The sequence below is a fragment of the Camelus bactrianus genome, chromosome 11, assembly GCF_048773025.1.
Source record: "Camelus bactrianus isolate YW-2024 breed Bactrian camel chromosome 11, ASM4877302v1, whole genome shotgun sequence".
NCBI classification, from domain to species: Eukaryota; Metazoa; Chordata; class Mammalia; order Artiodactyla; family Camelidae; genus Camelus; species Camelus bactrianus.
The window spans coordinates 66473315-66494025 of record NC_133549.1 but is presented as its reverse complement, the minus strand read 5'-3'; the positions used below and the strand labels follow the sequence as shown (position 1 = coordinate 66494025).

General features: G+C 51.6%; 1 protein-coding gene across 5 annotated transcripts in view; it reads right to left on the bottom strand.

Moving 5' to 3' along the window:
- PALD1 (phosphatase domain containing paladin 1) overlaps positions 1 to 7324 on the bottom strand; it is a 103506-nt gene extending 96182 nt beyond the window's left edge. For 2 of the 5 annotated variants that reach the window (XM_074374154.1, XM_074374153.1), the window contains exon 1: positions 5940 to 6230. The gene's annotated coding sequence lies outside the window, so the exon portion shown is untranslated. Of the gene's footprint in view, positions 1 to 5939; positions 6231 to 7169 lie in introns of those variants that run through there. The other 3 variants (XM_074374150.1, XM_074374148.1, XM_074374152.1) reach the window with 3 other exon arrangements.
- Positions 7325 to 20711: the final 13387 nt, after the last annotated feature.

Sequence of the window (20711 nt, the reverse complement as noted above, 5' to 3'; positions counted from 1 at the left end):
GGAACCTTCTGGGTGATGGACGTGTTCTCAGACTCGGCTGGGGTGGGGGCTGCATGTCTGTGACATTTACCAACACTCATCCAACTGCACACGTAGGCTGGGTGAATTTTATGGTCTGCAGACCTCAATAAAACTTTCCTTTTCAAAAATAAGGTAGAAGAAGGAATGGAAGAAGTGGTTTAATGAGTAAGAGGTTTTCCTTTAGGATGATGAAAATGTTTTGGAACTTGATAGAAGTGATGGTCCCACAACATTGTGAATGTACTCCATGCCACTGAGCTGTGCACTTCAAAATGGTTAATTTTACATCAAGTGAATTTCACTTCAATTAAAAAAATTTTTTTTCAGTAGATAGGGAAAAAAGTATCACGCCTATTTTCCAGATGAGAAAACTGGGCTCAGAGGAAGCAGTCAACTGCTAGTCCTGGGCTTATCCACCTATGCCCCAGGCCTGGTTCAGAGCCCAGTAAAGGAGGCAGACCTGCTCTGTACTTCCCTGGAAGGCTCTGGAACTCTGGGGCTCCATCTCCAGGGAAGGCATTGGGCCCTTTGCTCTGGGGCATTTGGAAACCAGAGCTTTCCCAAAGGCCTTGGAGTGAGCCAGAAGGGCAGACTGCAGGAGACTCCCGAAGTCCGAGACCTCCATTCAGCAGACAGGGCTGCCATGGGGGCAGGGAGTGAGCACCACTAAGAAGATGGTCAGACTTAAGGCTAAAACAAGGGTGGAGTGGGGAGGGGTTCCATCAGATCCAGGCTGGATGAGGTCTTCTAGGCCCTGCCAACCAGGGCCCTGGGGAGCTGAGGGGTCAGCACCAACCTCAGAAACCCAGGAGGAGGACTCAGTAACTACAGGGCAACAGTCAAAGTGGACACGTCCATCAGCCACTTTGTGGACAGCAAGAGAGGGGTTAACTCCTTCATGAGGTCTGCAGTTTCAGAAAAAGGAAAAGAAAAGGGGAGGAGAAGTTCCCCTTAGTGCTCTCTAAACAGAATCTTCAAAAACTGCCCAGTGTCCCTGTCGTCCACTCTGGGAGGGCCTGGACAGAGGTCATACTGCCTGCCGATAGGCCGGGCCTGGGGCTCAGCAGGATGCAGAGGCTGGCAAAGTCCAAGGTCATCTGAGGGCACCCACCTCTCTCCCCGCTACATGCCCCTGACCCAGTCTCTTGGCAGTGGGAACATTTCTCATGGGTGAGGGCAGGAAGCCCAGTCGTAGACCCACAGCCATCCCAGCACCACACCCTCCCTCCTCCTGGAATTTCCAAAAGCCCTGCTCCCTGGGAGCCCGCAGGGTCAGCAGCGGCACACCCAGTTCCCAGATGCTCCCTACTGCTTGCCGTGGGCATGGAGGTAACCCCAGATGCCCCGTGTCCCTCTCTCATCAGAATGTCCCAGCTCCAGAGCTACAGAGCTAAAGCAAGTCCACAGTCAGTTTCAGGAACTCAAACACCTTCCAAGGTCCAGGAATTTCACTATTAGACTTTCACTCCTTAGGAAAGGTTTCAAAGGCTTCAGTTCATTCCTGAGGAGGGGGACCTATTAACCTATTGGCATCTCAGTTAAGAGCAAAAATAGGCATGTTGATATTGGGGTAGGAGCAGTCCGGAGCCCCAGTTCAAAAATGAAGTGCTCAGGGAGGGCTGGCAGACATTCATACAAGGGCAGGGTCCCGGTGGGAGGTCCTCTGGAGAATGGGGCACAGCAAATGCAATTCGTTAAAGCAAAGTGAGAGGCTGGAATTCCAGGGGAGGGCATCCAGCTTCTGTCCTAACAGGGACGCCAGAGTTGCCTCTGAGCCCAGTGTGGGAGGGATAGCAGGTCCCATTCCTGACAGGAATGCTGAGGGTGGGTTCTGTCCCCAGATCTGTGGATCTGGTCATGTTCCCTAAACATGCCAAGCTGTCATATCTCTGCACAGGCTGCTTACTCTGCTTGGGAAGACTTTCTCATCCTTGTAAACTCTTGGCCATCCTTTGAAGTCCACTTGAAGTACCACCCTGTTCCCAGGCAAGGCATTCCCTCCCACCAACTCCAACTGGCACAGCCCCTGGGAAGGTACCAGTGGGGGTGTGGTATAAGGTATACATGTGCCTCTCTGTAGTCTCACTCACTTTTGGTCCCCTGCACCTCATACTGAACCCAGGACCAGGAAAGGCCAGGAACCAAATCAAGAAGCCATCCTGGTGCTTTCCCATCATGAGGCACTGTGCAAACAACCTGGCCTCTGTGGCCTCACAGGTCTCTCTCTCTGCTGAGATCTCATAACGACAGTAATAGCAGCACCTAATGACCATTTACTATGAGCTATACACCACCTCAAGGGCTCTCCATGTGCTACCTCCTTTCATCCTTATGACATTCTTATAAGGGAGTTACTATTATTAATCCTGTTACACAAGGAAGTCAGGCACAGAGAGGTTAGGTGAGTTGCCTTGTGTCACACAGCTAGTGAAGGAGGAAGCCGAAATTCAGACCTTAGTGGTCTGGTTCTGGACCCGGTATTCTTAATCACAACAGGTCTACTGAGGGGTAGGAAGATGGTCAGCTGTCAGGATAAGCTCTGAGTGGAAAAGGAACTGAGAGATTTTAAAGCTGCTGCTCCCCGAGCCTTCTCTTTCCCCAGGTCCCAGCCAAAGACCCAGGAAGAACAGCAGGGCCTCCCCCTAGATCTGGTCTGCTGCTCCCAGGCTCATCTCTGTGCAGAGCGTCAGTTATAGGAAACATAAAAAGCCCATCTGCAAGACCCTTGGCCTGGACTAGGGAGGTGCACGGCTGCCCACTGGGAGGCAGAGCCATAATTTGGGGCTATTCTTAGCAAACCACTGGCTCCCCTCCCAGTGGCCCAGCAGGCAGCAGGTCCAAGCTTCATACACCCTGCCTGCAGGCATGTGGCGGCCCCATAGGGCTAAGAATGGACTGGTGGGCAGAAGGTGAGGACCAAGCCCTCTAGCTTTCAAAGCAGAGGTGCCTGGCCTGCTAGCCTTCCCAGAGCCAGGCACTGGCTGTATCTGGAAAGTCCTGGCCACAGGGGAAGGCTGGTCACCAAAGCTCCATTGCCAGACCCTGGGCCAAATGCTTTCCACTGATTATTTCACATTCACTGGCCCCATTTTAAAGATGAGGAGTTTCACTTTAAAGATGAGTTAGTTAAGATATTAAGTAACTTGCCCAGGTCACACAGTGAGTTAGTGTCCAGCTGTATCTTCCAATTACTAGGTCAGGCCATAGCCAGAAAGTGGGGCAGGGGGCCTTCTCTGTCCAAGCTCAGGTTTGGGGGAGGGGCAATCCATACCAGAGAGCAAAGTTCTCACCAAAGATTCAATTGCATGTCTACTTTTTCTCTCCCCCAGGGATTGTCCCTTCCCCACCACAAAACCTCAGAAGGAGAGTCCCCAGCCAGGTTCCTCCCCTAACCCAGCCACACAGCCTCACTTCAGGAAGTTCTGGAGACCCAGGGAAGATGAGCCTCAAAGTTCAAGGACCCCTGCTCATGCTTAAAGTTTGTGCTCAGCCCTATAACTTAGGAAATAGAGAAGCCAAATTACTCTCAGGGTAAAACAGAGGATACTGAGACCTTTGAGGTATTCAAACCCCAAAGCAGGAGTCTAGAAATGAAGCCACATCACAGAGCACCTGCACCACCACCCTCCCCAAAAGGTCAACTTCCAGGCACTGTTGCCACAAAGAGTCACAGAGATAACTGAGCAGCACGTGCTTCAGACTACATCTTGGTACCCACCTCTGATTGTGTCCTGGCCTCTGCTGCTGGGTGACTTAGCAGCTATAAGTTCTGTGTCCCAGGTGCCCACAGCCAACTCCACGTCTGCCCAGGGATTTAAGCCACTTCCATGTGGCTCCTTGTCTTGTATCTGTGAATGTCAGCTCACGTCCACGTCTGTGCAACTATAAGCCCACCCATATGTCTGTCCACATCTGTCAGCCAAATCTCCATGATGGCATAGATCTATCTGCACAATATCTGCAGCCCGTGCATGGTGCACACTTGTGTTCACACTGTCTGTTCCTGCTCGTGTCTGTGCCCTGAATTGTTTGCCCACCTCCATTTGTCTTCCTGTGTCTGCCTTCATGCACATGTGTATCCAGTTCCTCACTGTCCCTGCCCACACAGCTACAAATGTGAGCACATGCAAACACATCTCTGCCCACGACAGCATTCCCCACCTGTACCTGCGTGACCTTGTATATGCCACCTGTTTGGAGGTCGGTGAGTGTGTTCACCCAAGTGCTCACTTGCTGAGTTCACCCTTTAGCCCACCAAGGATTAAAGGGTGAACTTAGCAACTCCCACTCCCAGAACAGCAAGCCCAAGGCCGTGGGCACTAGCACACTGCCACCTCCGCAATACGTTCAAGAAAAACAGAAACCTGCCAAGGATGATGGGGGAGGGGGCAGAGCCCTAGAAACAGCAGAACCTCAGAGCTGAGGTTAGTGATGCCACAGGTACGACTCACCTCAAGCCAGCTCCACCAGGGCCACCCCCCTACAATACCCCTGATGGCCAGCGAAGCGACACTGCACTCACAGGAAATAGTGTCTGGCTCAGAGCCTCCAGACTCCCAAGCTCATCCCCAGCCCCCAGCGACAGAGGCTCTTCAGAAAGGAAGTAAGGACTTCCTCCTGTAAGGCTGGATCTAGACCCCAAACCTCAGGAGCCCCAGGGAGGCTGGGAGAGTCCTGTGGTCAGCCTGATCCCAGAAACCAAATGTGTTTCCAGAAATCCACCAGCACAGGGGAAAAAAAAAATACCTGGGAGTGGGGCTGGCGCACAGTCCTGCTGTGGAGATGGCGGGAGGTCCTAAGGACTAGCAGGGTAGTAAGAAAGGATGGGTATGGAGGCAGAACATTTTAAAACTGTTCGCATGATTGAATGAGAATTGGATCCCAGCTCCCCTAGCGACTGCAGCCCGCAGTCATTCATTTAGCAATTAATCATGTGTAGCCTCTTGCTATTTCCACTATTATCATTAGTCTGGGGCTGGTATCAAAACCCTGTATTAGCAAACTTTCTCTGTGCTTATGTCTTGCCTTCCCCCATGGGGCTGAGCCACCTGAGGGCAGAACCCCCAACTCTTCCCACCACTCCCATCCTCCCTGGCAGAGCCCAGTGCCTGGCATTTAAGAAGTGCTCTCAGTCACTGGGTCCAGGATGCTCTGAAGGAAGTCAAGGAGTCAGTGCCTGGAACTCTGGTCAAGAGAGTGGAGAAACTGGGAAGCTTCCAGAAGTCAGGAAGCTCTTCTTCCATTTCTAACTCCCCAAGAGTGAAGAATATGTTCCAACCATTAGCCACTTTGAAGACTCGAGGGAAGCAGTCTTCCACACAGTGCACTCTGCTTTCGGACAGGCCATTTGTCCCCTCAGGAAAAACCTCTAAAGATGAAAAGGGGGCTCCCCCGGGAGCACCAGGCCTCCAGAGGGAGAGAACCAGGTGGGACCCAGCAGCAAAGGTTGCACCCACTGGGACCTCCAGACTTCCCGATTCCATGGCCTCAAGCCCCTAAAGACGAGCCCGGGGATCCCATGTGCGGATCAGGAGAGAGCTTCCCTCCCTCTAGCTGCACAGAAAGCCCGGCTCACGGGCCTTGCCCCAAGGCCTGGCCATAAAGAGTGGAGGTGTCGCTAGCCCACATCTACCCTGGTCCGAAGAAAACCTACTCGAGGGAGTGGGTAGCCCAGAGCCAGACAGAACGACTCAAAAACACCTCACTGTTGAACATGTGAGGTTCCGCTTCTCTCTCAGGCACCAATCCCGCGCGGGTTTGGGTAGGGGCCCAGGACCTCTCCTCTCAGCAGAGCCCAGGGAGGCGTGCACTCTGGGGAACGGGGAATGGGTGGTCGGAGCAGCCCCGGGCTGGGAGTGCCCAGAGGATTCCAGGATTAGCCGTCCTCTCGCCAGCCCCGCGTCCAGACCCGTCAGTACCTGCCAGCCCCCGGCTCCGGGGGGCATCCGCGCTCCTGCGGCCAACGCTTTGCGCCCGAACTGCGGGCGCCGTGTCCAGCAGCAGCAAGGCGCGTCCAGCGCGGGCTCCGCCTCGCTCCTCCCAACTCTCCCAGCCCATCCGTGGGCAGAGGCGACTCCGGAGGCGGGCAGGTCGGGTGCGACCAGGCGAAGCCAAGAGAGCGGGACCCCTCGCTCGACGGCGAAGGGAGCTGCGCGCCTCAGCCCCAGCACGCTGCTCGCTCCCCGCGCCCCGCGACCCCCACGCTGAGGGGCGGACCCGGCCGGGCCGCCAATCACCGCGCCCGCCGCCGCCGGGCCAGCCCGAGCCCCGGCCCCAGCCGCCGAGGGGGCGGGGGGCTCGGATTTAAAGACACACTCACCCAAGCCGCGTCCGGATTGGCATTCCAGAGCCGAGGCTCCCGGGCGGGGAGTGAATGGCTGGCCCCATCTTCCCTGGCCCACTTCCTCCCTCCTCCCGCCCACCCACCCTCCTCCTGGGAGGAAAAGTTTGGGGCTGGGGAGACTGCCTGAGAAGCCAGTTCGTCTTCACTTGTCACTAGTTCGGCTTGTTCTGGAAGATGCCCAAACCCTATATCCAGCCTCCCTGGCAGGAGAAAGAAGCAAATACTCTAGGCGCCGCACCCCTTCCCAGACTCCAGCTCCCCAGGAGATCGGCGGGCCTGGGCTTCCCTCGCCCCTCTTGGCTTTTTAAAGCCAGGCCAAGCCTCAGCGGGACCAAGACGAGCAGCTGGGTGCCGGGAAAAAAATAAAAATCCTCGCTGTGCTGTGCAACCTGAGCTAAGCGATTGCCCTCTCTGGGCCTCAGCCACCCCAGGAGTCAACCGTCGAGCCCTTAAAGAGCAGACTGCTCAATCGTGGGATTCTCCCAAGCGCTGGACCCTTAACCCCCAGTGGTGAAAAGGGAAGAACATGACAGAAGCTTCCCAAGGGAGGGGCGCCTCTGCCCCGACCCCAGGTTGCCTGTGGTGATATGCACATTTCCTGCCTTCAGAGGGGCCGCCTCCAGCCTCACCAAGCAGGCAGGGCATTGCCACCAAGCCAGGCCCATCTGAACGCTTCCCCTCGGCTTGCACGCCCTCAAGGGCACCCTCCTGCATTCACTCCCTCGCCACTGTTTACTTTTGGGAAGATGGGCTTTGTTGTGGTTGATGAGTCACTTTCTCCCTCTCTCTGCTCCACACTCCTCACCTGTTACTACCTGCTTCTGCCCCAGTCAGGGCTGGAGCGGGAGTTGGTGAAGTCCCGTCTCCCCAGGATGAAGGCAGTGCAGGCCTCACCTCTTTCCAAAGTTAGGCCAGAAGGCACTGGGCTAGTAGAGGGGCACACAGGTCCTACAGCACGTGTGAGCCTAAGAACAAATAAAGACAAGAGGAATGGCTGTTATTTGTGGTGATTTTATCACATCTCCAGCACATAGGTTTCAAGGGGTTTGTTCAGTGGATGATTTTATGAGATAAGCAATTTTATCATCCCCCTTTTAGTGAGTGAGGAAACTGAGTCCCAGGGAAGACTCACCCTCAGCTCCAGGCCTCCTCCTATCCCATCCAAGGTGTGTGAGGAGGAGACAAGTAGAGAAAGTCCAGACCTGACCTTCAGGGTCCAGTAGAGCTAGGCTCAAGTTGGCTTTTTTTACTGCCTGTGTGGTCTGGGAAAAGTGACATAACCTCTCTGTTCAAGTTCCTTATCCATAAGATGACCTGACCTCCTTCAAAGAGGTGTTGAAGAGCCAGGGAGCTGGGGTGTGTGATTCCCTGGCATAGCGTAAGCTCCATCCTTGGGCACTGCTCCCTTCCTTCCTCCTCTTTGCACAACCTCATAATCCAACCCACCAGTTGTCGGATTCCCCTGCCATACTGAGGATGCTGAGTTCCAGGATTATGCTCCCTTGCAGCCAGGACTAAGGTATGGGTGCACATGTACAGTAGGATGTGCTCAAGCACACACATACCTGCGCACACAAACGTGCACACATGCACGCACACGCACACGCACACGCACACCACTACCCCTCCCTCAGATGCTGGGATCCGTGGCTGGCTGCCTCTCTAGACTGAGCTCCTGGAGGACAAAAGTCTGTGTCTGACCTGTCTTTTTGTCCCTAGCACAGTGCCTGGCACGTTGGTCATTTATTCATGTTCACCGTGGGCACAGTAGGTGTTCTTGTTGAATCAAGCAGAAAAGCCCAGGGCAGAGATGTCCCCAGAAGAGCTAGAGTCACAGCCCATTTGGCTCCAACAGACAGCCTCGAGGCTCAGCTGGTAGGCCCTAGAAGTAGAGGGCTGGTGGCTTGGAGGTGTCTCAGAGACAGGGTACAGATGACATCCAGGTCACAGTATCTAGTCTTTCCAGCCCACCCCTGGCCCCTGAGGTTCTGCCAAGTCCCTGCTCAGAGCAGCAAGTCCTGGGGGTCCACCCAACCACAAGAAAGCCTGCAGGACCAGACTTACCCCACCCTGGGCCTGGGAGGTGGGGGAACTGAATGTTGAGAAAGAGAAGCAGGGAGGAACACAGCAACCCTAGGTACACCCAAAAGAAGGCCCCCTCTCTACAACCCCAGGTAGAAGGAAAGAATCAACTGGACCAGCTCTTGTAGCCCAAACTACCACAGAAGCTCCCCAAAAAGTCTGGAAGCTCAGAGCAGAAGCCCAAAAGTCCGCTGAGGAAGAATCAGTGGTCCCAGAACAGGACCTCAGAAACTAGGGGGCTCCGGTCCTACCCCGACTCATCCAGCACCCCCACCAGCACTACCACCACTCCACGCCCCACATGCACAAGCATCCAAGACACCACCTTACCATCTAAAGAATGCCAGAGCCTCACTGGTAGCCCTACAGTACACGTGTGCACGCGTGTGAACATGTGTGTGTATGCATGTGTGCTGGTGTTGCTGAAGTGTGAACACATGTTCATAGAGCTGTGAACGAGGATGTGCATATTTGTGTGAGTGTCTAGTGGGCACGAGTGTGGATAAACAAGTGAGCATGTGTGTATAGGTGGGTGTGAGTAGCACCCACACAAACCAACCCCCCACCATCCAAAACCAGGTAAGCTGCTGTTGCAAAGGCTAGTGAACCCTCCCTTATTCACACGCCGAGGAGAACCGCTGGGGGCCGTCCACAGTCCCCTCCACCCAGGCAAGCAAGGTGCTAGTGCTCTTGGGAGAGAGCCCCCAAGTTCAGTCCCTGCGCAGAACCATAAGCTATGGGAACTCCCAGTTAGCTTGTGGGAACGCTCAAGCCAAGAATGACTTCCTGACAGGCACAAACGACTCGCCGGAAGACAGAGGAGCTGGGTTCAAACCAGCAAAAATGAGACCTGAACAAAAGATGAGAAACAGCCCTTACTGCTCTGTTGTGTTCCTCACTTCGCGCCAAGCCCACCACAGGCTGGGGGATGCTGGGCCAGAGGGATGGATAATGTGAGGGCAGAGAGCTGACCTGGCTTGGCCCGCCGTGGCCACATTATTGCCAAGACTGGGACCCACGTGGGCCCTCCAGGGTGGGCGTCTTAGAGCCTGTCTTCCTCTTGAGCCAGGCGGCCTCTGAGCCCCAAAGCAGGCCAGTCCCCATTTGCCCCGGCTGCCCCAGGTCCCGCGGTGGCTGTCTGCCCCTCCAGGCCCACTGCCCCACCTCCAGGATCCAGCAGCCCTCGTTTGTTAAGGCCCCTTCAGTGTGCAGTCCAGGGCTGAAAGACAAGGGCTCTGGGTAGGGCTGACCTGCCCTGGATCTAGCCTCAGCAATTTTACCACTACGTGACCCCTACCCTAAATGTCACCACATTTCTCCAAGTCCTTTTTTCCTTATTTGTAAAATGGTATGAAGAACAGTTTCTGCCTCCTGGAGGATTGAAGGGGTGCCTGGCGTTCAGACAGAGCTCACTAATGGCGGCTACTGTTATTGTTACTATTATTGCCACCTGAGCTCACACCCTGACCCAGCCCTGAACCTGCCAGGGCAGAGGGGTTCTTCCAGGCTGAGCTTAAGTTCCACCTCCTCCAGGCAGTCTTCCCTGCTCACAGGATCCCTGTCTGCTCTGGATTCCTTCCCCCTCACCTCTGTGCAGGGCCCTGGGACCTGAGTACTCCTGCCTGGCATAGAATATGCATTCAGTACTTGACATTATAATTATCAGCAGGATTATTAATTTCATTGGTTGTGCCCTCCTTTGGGTCTAGGTCCAAGGATAACATCTCCCACCTCCCAAATTCACATATTAGGTTCAAACTTTTTTGATGGAGACTCAAAGTAAGAAATACATTTTAGGGTCTATATGCAGAAAAACAAAAACTCTAATTTTAAAAGATACATATACCACAATATTCATAGCAGCACTGTTTACAATAACCAAGACATGGAAACAACCCAAGTGCCCATCAACAGACATTTGGCTTAAGAAGATGTGGTATATTTATACAATGGAGTATTACTCAGTCATGAAAAAAGAATGAAATATTGCCATTTGTCACAACATGGATGGGCCTGGAGAATATCATACTTAATGAAGTAACCCAGACAGAGAAAGACAAATACTATATGATATCACTTATACGTGGATCTGAAAAATAATACAAATGAATCTATATGCAAAACAGAAACAGACTTACACACACAAAAAAAACAAACTTATGGTTACCAGAAGGGCAAAGGAGGGAGGGAGGGACAAATCAGGAATAGGGGTTTAACAGATTCAAACTACTATACATAAAATAGATAAGCAACAAGGATTTACTGTTTAGCACAGGGGACTATATTCAATATCTTATAACCTATAATGGAATAGAATCTGAAAATAGATGTATATATATCTGAATCACTTGCTGTACACCTGAAACTAACAATATTGTAGATCAACTATACTTCAAATTAAAAACAAAAAAAAGAAATACATTTTACTTTGGGACTACCAGCTACACAGAGATATAAATACACCAGAAATGCTCAGCCTTACTGTGTGTGATGCACAGATACTTTCTAATCTATCCTATCCTATTTCTTCTTTTTTTGCTGATTGCAGCACACAAAACTGATTTTACCTGTGACCTGCAGCTTGAAAATGCTTTGAAGAACAATGAAGTCCCAAGGGCAAAGGGACCTCCCCTCCCTCCCCCAGTACCACTCAGTGCCTGACCAAAGACTGCCCAGGACATGTGGGAGGAGGGCAATTCTATCTCCAGAACATTCCTCAAGTACTACAGGGAGAGTTCTCCATCAGAAGAAGAGAGAAAAGGGAGATGGAATCCTGGTTCATTCACCCAACAGATAGTTTATTCATTCAGTCAATCAATCAACAAACATTTACAGAGCCCTTTTTGTATTCTAAGCCCTGTTCTAGGCCCTGAGCAGTGAATGAGGCAGACAAGGTCCTGCATTCAGGGGCTGACATTTTAGTAGGGAGGGGACAGGGGATACAATAAATAAGTAAACAAAACCAGAAGCAAGGTCATTGCTGAGTGATTCATGCTATGAAAATGAGAGCACAACAGAATGGTGTAACAGAGTGTGCTGGTGGGGCTACTTTAAAAATAATGGAGGTCTCTGAGCCTCAGGCAATGCATGACACTTACCTGAGCTGGTGGTTGTGGGGCTTAAATGGGGCAATGAAGGCAAAGTATGTAGCATCATCCTGGCACAGAGTGGTCTTTATTGTCATCGTTATTAAGTGGGAAACTGTGACTAAAGGCAGGCCGTGATAAAGATCTGCGAAGTGTAAGGTTGCACTGGGGTTCAGAGGCAGAGGAGGGGACAATACTGACTATAGCTGAATAGTCAGCCCAGGACCCACACACGTATTGACTTGTCCCTCTGCACAGCTCACCTGGCTTGTCTCTCCCCACTCCCCCACCCATCCACCCCTCCACACACAATTCAGCCCAGCCTAGTTTGAGATGTCCTTTCTCTAAAAGCTGGGGCACTGAAGAGTTAAATTCCCTCTAGTGGGTGTCCCAGGCCACACAGGGCAGACACCCAGCAGTCTTCACCACCCCACCCAGAGCCTCAGTGGACTCCCAACTGATCAGACCATGACTGCCCAGAAACATGGGTGCTGAATCCCAGCAAGACAGCACGAGGGTAGAGATCTGGAGCCCAGCCCCAGGGAATGCTGAAAAGGGCCTGAGCCTGTTCAGTTGGAGCGGAAAAGGCTCAGAGGCATGACATTGTCTTCTGGTCCCTGCAGGGCTGTCAGGGAGAGAGTGAGGATTCCATCTCAAAGTGAGCTGCTCAAGCATTGGCACTCCATGTGGCATCGCTGGGTACCTACAGTGTGCCTGACTCTGGGCTCCCGTGCAGAGATGAGCCAGACCTCGCCCTGCTCCAGCTGCTCACAGACCTGTAAACTGATCTTTCAGAGCAACGGTGTTTCCTGCAGGGTGGAAGGGGGACCAGGGTGCAGGGGGAGCAGGGAAGAGGGCACTCAGCACAGTCTTCCAGGTCAGCTCAGAATGAAAGATGTCCTGCGAGGGCCCTACCAACTCAGTGACGTAGAGTGATTTGTTTCAGCTTTGGCATGAGATAGACCTGAGTTTTAACTCAGTTTCTGCCACTTCTTAGCTATGTGACTTCAGGCAGTTCTCTTAGCTTCTCTGAGCTTCTCTGAGCCTCTGTTTCTGAATCTATAAAATGAGGCTAGTCATACAGACCTTGGCAGAATTTTGAGATTAAATGAACTAACAAATGTAAAGCCCTTAACAAATAGTCCAAGAGGAAGCTCAATAGCGTAATAGTAGTCAGGGCTGCTGGCATGGTCAGAAGGTCCCCTCCGAGGCATCTCCCTCTGCCCTCACCTCCTCCTCCACCCCTTCCCCTATGTGCAGAGAATCCCCTGCCCCCACTGCTATCAGGAGCTCCAAGTGGCCTTCTGCTGGGTCTCACTGCAGAATCCCAGGCCCTGGACACTGAAAATAATGAGGCGGGGCAGAATAGGGGAGTTTTGAGAAGGGGCCTGCCAAACCCTGCAGCAGGAAGACCATCCATCCCTGAATAAACAGGCTGTCACCCCTTCCCTCCCACCCTCTGTCTCCCTTAAATAACCCAGATCTGTTGCCCGGTTGTATCCAAGCAACACCACTCAGGCTCCCAAGGATGTCTCACTCCAAGAGAGCCATTTAGGAAGATGCTACAGGGAAGGAGGGGGCGGGGGGGGGGTCAAGGGAGCCACAGAGGCTTGGCAGTGTCTTCTCAAGGCCTTTAGATGGCGAGTTCCTGGTCCCCAGGAACAGAGCTCCTGGGCTGACCCCTGCCCAGAATGGTGGGCAGGGAGGCGTGCTTACTTACCAGAAACATTCCAGGAGAGGCCAAGGCCTCCCAGACTTCTTACTGGGAAGATCCCAGACCCCATGAAGCTTGGGATTCACAGGCGCTAAGTGCCTTGGAAAGATCACTGACTGGCCCAGGCCCAGCCTCCTATGTTCTAGTCTCGGTGCCAACACTCATGGGCAGTGTTATTCCAGTCAGGTCACCCACACCCTCCGAGCCTCAAAGAACCTTAGCGCCAGAAGTGGTGTAGGAAAGGGACACTCTCCCACTGTTCGACAGTTATCTATCCACATGGCAAATGCAGACTCTTTGCCTCAGCAATTCCATTTCTAGGAATTTAGCCTAGAGACGTGCCTGCACATGTATAAATTGACAACTGTGCAAGGTTATTTTCAGTTTTCGATGGTGAAAGATTGGAAACTGCCGAAAAGTCTGTGGACAGAGAGATGATTGGCTAGATAAACTATGGAACATCCAGAAACTAGAAATATAATGCAGCTATTTTTAAAATACAATATACGTGGGCTGATGGAAAATGATCTTTAGAGCTGGGTGCCAACTTCAGGAGTGGGCACAGGCAGAGACAGTCAGGGCAGTGTTGTCTGTGACAGCTTGGAGCCAGCCTTGGCATCCGTCTCTAGGGGAATGATAAGTCATATGGATTCCAACCATGGAATCCCGTCCAACAGGTACACCCAAAAATCCAGGTGCACACACAGAAACATGGAGCGAGCTTAAAAACACAGTATCCTGCAATAAAAGTAACAAACAGAGCTAGATTAGCCATACAATACCATGAACGTAAAGTAACAACACTTAGGAAAATACCTTAGTTTTTTCAAATGAGGATACGTGCATCATGCAAAAACATTGATCAAACACACTACCCTGGTTCCTGTGAGAAAAAGGGATGAGATGGAGGGAAAATGAAGCAAAGAGAACAACGCCAGACGGAAAGCCGCACATATGTTGATGATGATTAAGGAAAATTACTTACTCAACTCTGCAGCTGAGGTAAGAGGGAAGGAGGGAGGAAGGAGGGAGGCAGGAGAGGACAGTGCAGGACTGGGTCTCTAATATTCTAGCATTTTAGGAGTTGTATACATATTGTCCCTCAGCATCCACAGGGGACTGACTCCAGGACCCCCATGGATACTAAACTCTGCAGATGTTCAAGTCCCTTCTATAGTAGTACAGCCATGTCAGCCGGACGTACAACACACATCAGCTGATGCGGAACCGATGGATACAGGAGGTTGCCTATAGGCGCGAGCACACACACACACACACACACACACTATAGTTGACCCTTGAATAACATGGGTTTGAACTGCAGGGGGCCACTTATGTGTAGATTTTTTCCCATGAACACATACTACAATATTCACATTTGGTTGAATCTGGGCATGCAGAACCGGGAATATTGCCAGGGGCCAACCATAAATTACACGTGGATTTTTGGCTGCACATAGATGGGCACCCCTAATCCCTGCGATGGTCAATGGTCAACTATACATTAAATGTCTCTGAAGGACAGGTAAGAAACCAGTGATTTTAGTTGCCTCCAGGGAACTGGGTGGTTGGGGCCTCAGGCAGGATGGACACTTTTAACTGCATACCTTCTCGTGCATTCGAATTTTGTCCCATGTGCATGTGTTATCTATTTTTAAATAATAATAATAAAAGTTAGCTGGTAGGCTTGTATACATGGGGTCAATCTTGGGGAGGCTACAGAAGACGCTGGGAAGAGGGCTGAGCCCTCGGAGGATAAATGAGGCCTGGGGAGGGGAAGCAGACTTGCCCTCCACTCACCATCCTTTTGTACAGTTGGATTTTTTTTACCCCGACCATCTATGATATATTCTAATCATTGTCAATTAAAATTTTTATCTTGAACACTTCTTAGATGCACAAAAATAGAGACTAGCATAATCCATTCTATAAATGCATTATCAGATACGACAATTATCAAGATGTTGCCACACTTACTTCATCTACTATTATCTTTTTTTTAATTTTGGTTTTGTTTCTGGAGTATTTTAAAATAACCCCCAGATATCACCCCGTTTCACCTCTACCTCCATCAGTGTATGACAGAAGTAACAATTGCATTTTATTATTTAAAAAAAACTTTTTTGCCTTCAAGATTTATTGAGATATCATTGACATACAGCACTGTATACTTTTGGGAGGGAGGTAATTAGGTTGTCTTTATTTGTTTATTTATGTTAATGGAGGTACTGGCGATTGAACCCAGGACCTCATGTATACTAAGCACAAACTTTACCACTAAGCTATACCCTCCCCCTCAATAATTGCATTTTAAACAAACATCTGAGAGGCCAGACAGTGCACCCGGACAGACCTAGAAGGATTCCCTCTACAAAATCTTTGAGGGGTAGTGGTCCTCGCCTCTGCTTGACTGTTCCCAGAATTGAGGAACTCTCTCATGACCCAGTCTCCTTCTTTGTCCTAATGGCCTACAGCTAGGCTTCTCAGGAGGGACAGACACTGCCTCACTCCCCCTTCGCTAACTTGGAGGCACCCAGCCATGGGCAGGAGCAGCTCAAAGCCACAGAGAAACAGCCCAGCTCATTAGAGTTCGTTCCTTTCCAAAACAAACTCAGAAGCATAAAGGCAAGCCAGACATGCTCATGTAAACCAGAGGCCACTAAAGCCCGGTGGCTTGGAAGGCCTCTCCATGCGCCCCCTCCCCTCCCCTCCCCTGGCCATCTGAGACATGTAAACCCTGGGCCAGGACTAAACAGTTGTTCCCAGACTGCCTACATGTGTATTTGAATTGCCAGCAGAAGGGGTTCGACCACAGATTCCCAGGCTCCACCCCAGCCCTCCAAAGCCAGAATCTCCAGGGCTGGAGCCTGGGAAAGCCCCCTGGGTGGTTCGAAGGCAAGGGTCAAGTGTCTAGTGTTTGGGAACCACAGGGCCAAGTGACCCCAAGGCCCTCTTCCAGCTGCAACAGGCCAAACGGACACTCAGCAACCTGTCTCTGTACCAAGATTCTGGCTTGCCCCTAACACAGGGTACAGTGTTCCCACCTGTAGCGGCAGGGGACCTGGTGATGCCAACTCCTGTTAAGAGTGTGCTGGCCAAGGCTCAAAGGAACACATATAGCCCTCCAAATCCAGGGTGCTTTCTGAGGCTAGAGGCATGGATTCAGAGATTGCATTTTGCCCCCTCCCCTGCATCGTCTTCCCTCCTACAGGGGAGGGGAGACACTGAGCATTTAGCGTGCACCACAATTCACGTGCATGAACTCACTGAAGCCTCGCCCCAGCCCTACAAGGCAGGAGTCATCTTATCCTCCTTAGAATATGAGGAAACCCAGCCTCAGGGAGATGCACTAATCCTTATTTAGCTGATAAGCAGCTAAACCAGGGTTCTCACCAGGCAGTGTGACTTCAAAGCTCACCTTTTCTACCCACAACAAAAGCCCACCCTGCCCCTGTGCTCCAGAAACAAACAAGACAACCCCGTGGGTGGTGGGTGAGACTCTGCTCAGCATGCCTGGGTGCCCCTCGGTAAGCGCACGTGCCCTCCGCGCCGTGTGTCACCAAGGCCAAGTTAGCAGTGCAAGCGGGTTACTGGGGGAAACACCTGTGAAAGACAAGCGGGGAGAGGGCAGGAGTGAGTGGGGAGAGCCTTCAGACCACGTTGCAGGTGCAAGGATGCTGAAGGAAGGAGGGTTAGGAGGAAGAGCCCCAGGCCCAGAGCAGCCCTGAGAACGCCTCAGCCAGGTCAACGGGGAGACCTGAGGAGGGGCTGCCCCTTAGAGGCAATCCACCTAACTGAGTGGAAAACCAAGAGGCCAGCCTTGAGAGGAACCATGACCAGACAGGTTGGGTGGACAGGGCCTCTGACCAGGCTTCTGGGGACCCAAGTCCTAATCTAGTTTCTGCATTGCCATGTCTACATCAGGCAAGTCAAGGAACCTCTCTGGGCCTCAGTCTCCTCATCTGTAAAGCAGGATAAATAATTATTGCCTAGCACATAAACACAGGTACTCTTCTCAGACTCCATCTGTGATGGGGAGGTAGACAAACTGTCCATTTGGTGGCAGATGCCAAACTTTAGACAACTCTGATGCACTGCCAGAATGAGCCCCCTGGTTCTCTTTCCATAGGACATCAGGGCTGAAGGGCTCTTGGCGGAGACTTAACCCAACTCTCCACCCCACCCACATTATGCCAAACCTCTCAAAGTGCTGCTACTGTATTAGACTTCAGATCCACAATTTCATTCATCATTTTGAAAAGTGTACTTCGTTACCATCCTCATTTTTTGAATGAAGAAACTGAGGTACAGAGAGGTTGAGGAACTTGCCCAGCGTCCCCCAGCCATCTCTGACTCCAGAGCCCTTGTGTTCAGCCACTAACGTGCTGCTTCACATTAATCCTCCCAGGGACGGGAGCTCACCCCCTAGGGGGACTTCCCGCAGAACTGTGCTGGCCTTAGGACATGCTTCTCCTAACATGAGTCTGACCCCTACTTCCCAGCCACTCTCCTCAGTCGGCAGCTGGTCCCGCTCCCCACCCCGCTCTGGGACCATAAGCACACAGGTACATACCTCTTTCTTTCAAATATTTGAGAAATGCCATCTCATACCCCACCCCCAGACTTCTCCAGCTAAACACTGCCAGGGCTTTCAAAGGCTGGTGGGAACCTCTAAGACCAGAAAAAGCCTGAACTGTTGTTAGTCTGACTCCAGACCCCCCAGAGGGCTCTTTCCCAAGGGAGTCAAGAAGAAAATGAAACCCTTCTTTCTCTCCCCACTCAGCATCTCTTGCCACTCAGGAAGCTGCTCTCCCGGCTCTGACTTCACACGTAGCTGACATATGACATTCAGAAACCTACAGACAAGTCTCTTTCTGGAACCCACACGCACTCCCAGCCTGTCACCCCTCCTTCAAGTCCCTGAAAAGGGTGCAGCTCGGAGCTGCTGCTGGCAGGAGGCAGCGGCGAAGTGGTTAACTTGCCCACTATTCTGTAGGGAGAGGCCAGATGGGGGTGGTGGCTGGCAGTTAGAGAAAGAGAAAGAAAGAAAGAAAGAAAGAAAGAAAGAAAGAAAGAAAGAAAGAAAGAAAGAAAGAAAGAAAGAAAGAAAGAAAGAAAGAAAGAAAGAAAGAAAGAAAGAAAGAAAGAAAGAAAGAAAGAAAGAAAGAAAGAAAGAAAGAAAGAAAGAAAGAAAGAGAGGAAGAGAGAAAGAGAGGAAGAGAGAAAGAGAGAAAGAGAGAAAGAGAGAGAGAGAGAGAGAGAGAGAGAGAGAGAGAGAGAGAAAGAGAGAAGGAGAGAAGGAAAGAAGGAAAGAAAGGAAGGAAGGAAGGAAGAAAGGAGGGAAGGAAGGAGGGAAGGAAGGAGGGAAGGAAGGAAGGAAGGAAGGGCCCTGGGCAGGGGATCAGGAAAGCCCCAGGCAGGGTCTGGGAGGGGAGCGGGCTATGGCTAAGTCCCTCCTCTCAGGGGCCCTGGTTTCTCCCACAAATCCCCGCCTTTCTCACCAGTTTATTCCACATTCTCTCACTTCCTCTAACAGCTTCACCCAGGTCACTCAGAGAGGGCCACCTCCCCTCCAAAAACCACTATTCAAAAAGCCTCTCAAGTTAGTGTTTAATGGGGAAGGAGGTTCACTGGAGGAAGATGAAAGAGTTCTAGAGATGGATGGCAGTCCACGGTTGCAAGATAATGCAAGTGTACTTAATGCTACTGTATTGTACACTTGAAGGTGGTTAAAAAGTCAATTTTATGTTATGCATATTTTACCACAATCATGAAGAACCCCCATAGAATGGAGAATATAAGTGCCCCCTCCCACACACACACAAAAGGCCTCCTGAAGAAGTCCCCAGTGGACTGAAGTCCAGTTCTGAGTAGGAAGACCACTGTGTAGGAGGTGGAGACACCAAAAAGCCCCATGGGGTAGTCCTGGAAGTCTCAAAGCCACCTCTCCCCTCCAGTTTCCCCAGTGGCAGCCCTGGAGCAAAGAGCACCTGTCAGGCCAATGAAAGACTGGAGACCCTCAGTCCCAACCTTGGGTCAGAACTAGAAAGTACCAGAAGCACAGAGAGACAATGCCTGGCTTAAGGTCACACAGCAAGTTAACCACGAAGCTGGGACTTGAGGCTCGGTGATCTTACTTACCTGAGTTGCCCTCAGAAGGGAAATTCAGGCCAGTTGGGATCTGGTAGGGGTTTTAAACAGAATGACCCTGGCCATTCCTCCCTGCTGCTTCCCATCCTGCCTGGGGACCCACTGATGTGAGGAGCCTCTCAAGTTTCTGATCTGCCTGCAGGTTCCACACTTGGCCTTGCCACCCCAGCGCAGGGGCCCTTCACCCTGCCAGGTGGCAGCATGTAATGGAGGGGTCAGTCTCTAGACTCAGACAAGCCTGCGTGAACCCCAACTCCACCTCTATAAATATGCTTCTCAGACTAAGCCCCTCATCTGTAAAATGGGCACGATAATGCCTAATTGGTGGGGTTCTTTTGAAGATTAGCACAAATGGTATAATACATATGAAGGGCCTGAAATGCATTAGATGCTCAAAAAATATTCTTTCTCTCCTCTTCCCTGCCAGGGACCCAGGGCCTTTCGCCAGCACGAGCGGTTGTACCCAAATGGCCAGTGGCATCCCTCCTTAGCCCACTGACTGACTGGGGAGTCTGGGGGGCAAGTCTGTTCCCTTCTCTGGGCCTGTTTCTCCACCTGCAAAATGAAAGGGTAGAGCTTGCTGACTCTTCCCCGGCATGTGTAACATACCTAAAAGTGCACATATACCTTGTCAGCCATGCCATCGACAAAATGTTCCTAGCAGTGTTACCCAAAATAGACCAAAATATGAAAACAACTCAAATGTCCATCAAGAGAATGGATGAACAAATTGTGGTACAGTGTCAGAATGGAATTATTTCCTAGCAACTAAAACAAATGAACCACCAAGACACACATCATCATTGATGAAGATCATAGACTTGAGAGTGAAAGAAACCAGATCCAAATGAGAACACAGCATAAGATTCGTTTAGATGAAGTCCTAGGACTGGTAAAACTAGCCTATGATGATCGAGGGCAGAAGAGGCCAGGCACAAACTGAATTCTCAAGCGCTTCTGAGAGAATGTCCAGAAGTGAGTGGCTGGCTTAGCCTCCCAGTTCCCAGGGCAGGGAGACTGGTGGGCTCTGGGTGTGGCCATGGCTGCCCATGCCAGCGGAACGTCTGGGCAGCAGGAAGGCCTGTGCTTTGGCAGGAAGCCACCCCCTTCTAAAGAGCCAGAGAGTTCCGCCAAGGCCAGCCACTGTCCCTGCCTGCAGGCCTGGTCATCTGCTGCCATGGCAACTGTCCTGCCAGGCCAGTGGCACTAGGTGCAGGAAGCACAGTGCAGGAAGGTGACAGGTTATCTGCTGGGCTCCCCTGTCCTAACAAGGGAGGGACCTCGGCCCGCCCGGGCTGCAGCTGGGAGAACTGTG